Raw genomic sequence first — 6,000 nt, forward strand, 5'->3', positions numbered from 1 at the left:
CAAGTGCCACTTAAAACACTGAAGAACTGTGCTATTGTTGCCCACATTATAAACTAGTCATTATCAGGCAAATTCAAGCTTATGCACATTCTAAAGTAACTAGCCTCGATTCCTCCTGGGTCAAGCACAGCAGAGTTGGAGATGAAATTCAGATCGCTTTTCCTAGCATGTGGAAGGCCTGGGGCTTGATCCCCAGCGATAAAAGCGAGGGTGGGAGGGAAATAGAGAGGGGGAAAGGCAGGTAGGCAAAGAGATGAGAAAGAGCTCTTCCAGATTAGAGACTGAAAAAAACATGGTGGTCTCTTCAGCCCACACAAAAAAATGTAGATCCCCCGTAGCTAAAGATGATGACATTAGACAAGAGTCATTAGAAAGTAATAAAGGCTCTGGAGAAATGTCTCTGTGATTAAGAGCACTTGCTCTTCCAGAGGACCTGAGTTTGGTTTCTAACACCCACATGGCACCTCACAACTATCTGTGACTCTAGTTTCAGGGAATCTTATGCCTCTGGCCTCTCTAGACCCTTCAACTCACTTGCACATATCCACATGCAGATGTACACACCTACACTTAATTTTAAAAGAAATAAAGCATTTCCGTGATATATCTTGTGGTGGTTTGAATATGCTTGGCCCACAGGAAGTGGCATTGCTAGGAGATGTGACCTTTTTGGAGTAGGTGTGGCCATGTTAGATGAAGTGTGTCACTGTGGGGGTGGACTTTGAGGTCCTGTGCTCAAGCTCCACCCAGTGCAGAGGAGACCTTCTTCCTGGCTGCCTATAGTAGACAGCCTTCTTGTGGATGCCTTCAGATCAAGGTATAGAACTCTCAGCTCCTCCAGTACCATGTCTTGCTTCCCACCATAATGATAATGGACTGATTCTCCGAAACTATAAGCCAGCCCCAATTAAATGTGCTGCCCTTTATAAGAGATGCCTTGGTCATGGTGGTCTCTTCACAGCAATGAAACCTTAACTAACACATCTCCCCTCACTTTTCTACCCTGTGAGGGGTCAACAAGACGATGACTTCTACAATGAAGAAACAAGTTCTACAGAACCTGATGGCAGCTCAATCCTCGATTTCTCCGCCTCCAGAAAGATGAGTGCTTTCTGCCATTTAGAAGCTTCCTGTCCAGGATACGTTGCTATAGCAGACTGAATGGAGACAATAGAAGACATCACAACCAAATGCAAAGCATGATTCTTGTCAGGACTCCTGAAGCAGAGAGGAAAGTAGCAATATAACAGAGTAGTGCCACACAGTTATCCTGCCTGTAGAATAGGAGGGCAGAACAGTTATTCCTATAGAAGGGGCTCCAAATGGGGCTCTATTGATTAGATAAACAGAACTAAAAGATAGATTACAGGGTAGGGAATAAGACCATAAACACAGTGGGAGCCAAACCAACTATAGACATAATGATGTAGAAAAGAAGCAAGCAGACAACACTAAAAACAAGAGGAAGACAAGGCTAATCTCCATGGGGATGGACAGTTACTACATCATTGAGAGAGAAACTAATGACATAAAGGTAATCCAACAGTCCCATAAGTGGTACTTATGGAAACTGGAAAATTCCATATAGAGAGAGATAGCAGAAAATGTACAAAACACGGAAATATATAAGGTCATCTTTAACTCAATGGGGCAAGCCAGAAGCAAGGAAATTTTGGATATAGCCTACTTAGCCACTGAAAATTAAAAGCTTCACTTGCAGACAGGAGAAAAGCCCCTGCAGAGGCTGAACGTTTAGCCAGGCTCCAGACTTCTCTACTGTATAGTTTTAATACTAGAACACAAGAAAGCTGTCTTACGAAGTTCTAAGGAAAAGAAAGTATGACTTGGTGAGATCATACCGAGCCAGGGGGAGTGCTTCAAATTCAAAATGTATATTTTAATAAATGAAAGAATCAGCAAGCACAGTGCCAATATCCAGTAATCGGAAATCAGTAGCCAGCTAATTTACAAAGAATGCAAAAGAAAACTCAGGAGCGTACACACAAAAACAAGACTAAGTACTAAGTCAAATTCAGTGAGTGTCAAGCTAATACTAGACAGAAATGGGAATGAAGGCTGTAGACAGAATGCAGTGGTCAAATCTGTGACAGCAAATATACAGTGATAGTCAACACATGTATGTGCATCTGCGTGTGTAAACACACAGACATACAGAAGCTAGCATAACAAAACCAGAGATCTGGAGAAGGAGAAAGACAAATGCGTATTGAAATGCCATATTCCTGTAAGATAAAGGCGACTGACATCGACTTATAAAATCCGCTGAAGGAGGGGGGTGAGAGGGAGTAGGAGAGGGGGAAGATGGTGGATGTGATAGAAATACACTGTGTGTGTGATGTGTGTGAAAATGTCATAATGAAGTCATAAGATATGCTAACAAAATGCTTTTATAAGCTCCGGTGCCAATGTTTCTCACAATTACCTTTTTAAGCATAAATAATCTTTCTCTTGTAGATTAAAAAAATAATATTCTGAAGTTCAATTGTTCCTTTTTTCTGTATTTCTATTTTTCTTCTAAAACAATCCCATAGAACAGGATGCTTTTAAAAAAAAAAAACACAAAATCACTGCCATTCAATCTACCTTGCTTCAAATAGAATGTGTTTATAAGGAAGTGTTTGGACAAGCTGGGTGTAGTGGTGCATGCCTGTAATCTTAGCATTTGGGAGGCTGAGGTAGGAGGATCTTGAATTCAAGAATAGCATGGATACATAGCAAATTTGAAGCCAGTCTGTATTCCAAACTAAGACTATATTAAATGAATGAATGAATGAATGAATGAATGAATAAATAAATAAATAAGAGTTAAAATAATATTAATTGTAAACTATTTCTGGGTGTCATATTCTGAGTAAATATTTTTAAGCCCTGACCTTTGTGCTACTCTTCGTTACGTGCACTCTCCATAAAAACCATTATTTTTTTTCACTAAAACAACAAAAAGGATTTTTCTTTAAAAGAGAAAAATACCTGGAAATATTTGGGATAAGATGTTAACCACGGGAAATCAGAATGGGGCAAGTATTCATGGTTATTGTTTACAGTCTTCTAACCAACTTTGTTTCATTTCAATTTGTTTTATTCTTTGCTTTGTTTTGTTGAGACAGCGCCTCGCTGTTCAGCTCTGGCTGCTCTGACTCACTTTCTAGACCGTTTGGACCTTGATGTCAGATCTGCCTTCCTCTACCTCCTGAATGCTAATATTCTAAGCATGCCCCTCCATACATACCTGGTGTGTGTGTGTGTGTGTGTGTGTGTGTGTGTGTGTGTGTGTGAGAGAGAGAGAGAGAGAGAGAGAGAGAGAGAGAGAGAGAGAGAGAGAGAGAGAGAGAGAGAGATTAAAGATGTAGCTCATCGGCAGAGGATTTGCCCAGGGTGTAGGAGATCTTTGTTCAAGCGCCAGTATCATACAAGGGATAAAAAGAAAAACAACCTGAACACCCCCAAGTTAATTTCCATCTCCAGCATTTGTTCAGGAGAAGATGACTAGCCCCACGGACCCGCACTTGGGCAGGCATACTTCACGAAGTGCTGCACAGAGCATCACCATTTTAATTTTGCTTTTGGTTTCAGGGTCCCGACACAACTTTCTGATCATAAATTGACTTCGTGTGCAGTTTCCCTACAGGGAGAAGACGAACAGATGTTAAGCATGCAGGGGCGAGACCCCGTTTGTCTTGTTCACTGCTATCGCCACAGCATCCGGTACTCAGCAGACGTACTGTGATTCTTTAACTAGAGACTGAACCTTAACACCAATCAGTAAACTGCCATACTGGGTAACTGACTGGGCCCTGGGAACCTGGTACTCCAGCCCCATCCCCCCTCTCTGAAAGATTGACCCTCTCTGTTTGGTGACAGGATTATGACTCACAGTTTACAAAGCTGCCAGCCCAGGAACTTTCCTGACACAGCCAAGGTCACGTCCCCCTGGAGCAGGGATTGCTCTGAAAGCTGAAAAGCCTCTGAAGGTTTTCTTTTTGTCTCATTTCTCAAACTGCTGGGCAGGGCACCAACTGCCAGGGTTACTTTGTGTGTACTTGTTTATATAAGATAGGATAATTTATTTTTTTTTAATTTAGCTTCTCTTTACTACCATTTCTGCCTTAGATAAGATTTTTAAAAAAGATATTTTTAGAATGCTTTTCTTGATTTTTAGTATATTTGAATCTCGTAGAGTAGGTAAGTTTTAATTTTGCTATTTCAGAGTCAAAATTGAGAATTATGAGAAGACTCCAGCAAGGTGTTTTGTTTTTATTTTTATTTAATTTTATTTTTTTAATTTGGAAGTTGGGAAAGTGAGTGTGGGCTGAAAAGGGAGAGAGAGAGAGAGAGAGAGAGAGAGAGAGAGAGAGAGAGAGAGAGAACATGACAGCTATTTGAGTTAATGTTGTAGGAGTGGCATTGTCTGAAAAAAGAGTATAAGCTTCGTGTTTTCAGGTAGCGGCTACCACACACAATGAGTCTCCGAGGGCAGAAGGATACAGGGTGTGTGTGGCTTGGAGTCTAAGCAATGAAGTTTAAAGTAGGATTAAAGATCAGATGAGGAACCACTAAAAAGATCTCCTTGGGTCCCCTGGCTGGGGAGAGTGTCCATCAGATGCCAGTATTGGGCCTATCAGAGCCTGTGGCAATGGCACTGGCCACCAACTACCTAGAACCAGGCTCCATCCATCCATCATCTGGTACCAGGTACACTAAGGATTCTTACATTTGTTATTTTGTAGCAATCCACAGAGCCCTGATAATGCTAACCAGGTTGAACTTGCCCAGAAAAACCATCTTCTTACAGTATTGCTGAAAATCATTTCCAGGATAAGGACACACCTGTATGTGTGGCCAAGAGCAGAAGAGATGTGTTACATGGATCGTTTGTGGTTGCTTTTTCCTCTCTAGGTTTGCAAAGAGGCCCCTTGGTATTGCAAAATTTATATGCCCCAATACAGTGGAATGCCAGGGCCAAGAAGCAGGAGTGGGTGGGTAGGGGAGCAGGGCAGAGGGAGAGTATAGGGAACTTTCGGGATAGCATTTGAAATGTATATAAAGAAAATATCTAATAAAAATAAATAAATAAAATTTTAAAAATGTCAATGGTAACATCCTGGGCCACTCCTGTGCCGCCCAGCTGGCCAGGACCATACCTGAGTCCTGCTAAAGTTCATAGTAAGACAGCAGGAGAAGTCAGCCAAGAGGGCAGAGATGAACTCCAAGGCTGAACAGGCCAGAGTAAAGGACAGAAAACTAAGGAGCATGCCAACATGTCCCACGTTGATGATGTCGCTTCTCAGGTGCACACAGCTGTGACCATGCACAGAGTGACGCAGAGTCCAGCACAAGTCACTAAAGCTCTCTATGAGGCTCTGAGTGCCCTGGATCTACAGAAGGTGTCTGCAGCGATGCACAGCAGACAGGACAGAATCTGGAAACGCACACATCAGTGCTGGAGATTCTGTGAACTTGGCCACCATGACTGACCATCCCTCAAGAGCAGGTAGACAGCCTCTTGGTTCAAGTCAGTGAAGAAAGTGGTCAGCGCAGCCAGCTTCCAGATGCTGTCTGTCTCTGCTGTGGGCAAAAAGCTCTGTGTAGCCAGGCAGACCAGATGTCTCAGGGTTGGGCTGCCCTGAGAAATTAGTGTGGCCTGGGTAGGTGCTGCCTCCCCTGCCCGCTGACATACAGCAGTCTTCTTCCTTACCTCCGTGTTTGTCTTCCCCTGACCCTGCAAACTTGTCCTGGCTCATTCTGACACGCCGGGTCAGGTGCCTCAGAACTTATTCTTAGATGGACCATTGGTAGCATCCTGGTGTTAAAATTGCACAAATGTGGGTGACTTCTGTGACTCCAGGCCACAGCTGCAAAAAAGCTCTGCCTTGGCCTCTGCCTATTTTACAACATATTTACAAGCTTAAAAAAAAAAAAGCAATTTAAGTCATTGATTACATGTGAATATCATTATGTAAATATTAGGGCTTTGCTTGT

The 6,000-nt window shown here is 42.5% G+C and overlaps 1 pseudogene; it reads left to right on the top strand.

Moving 5' to 3' along the window:
* The first annotated feature begins 1,483 nt into the window (after window positions 1-1,483).
* On the top strand, window positions 1,484-5,677 carry Gm50113 (annotated as a pseudogene).
* Window positions 5,678-6,000: the final 323 nt, after the last annotated feature.

Source organism: Mus musculus, chromosome 19 (genome assembly GCF_000001635.26).
Source record: "Mus musculus strain C57BL/6J chromosome 19, GRCm38.p6 C57BL/6J".
Lineage (NCBI taxonomy): Eukaryota > Metazoa > Chordata > Mammalia > Rodentia > Muridae > Mus > Mus musculus.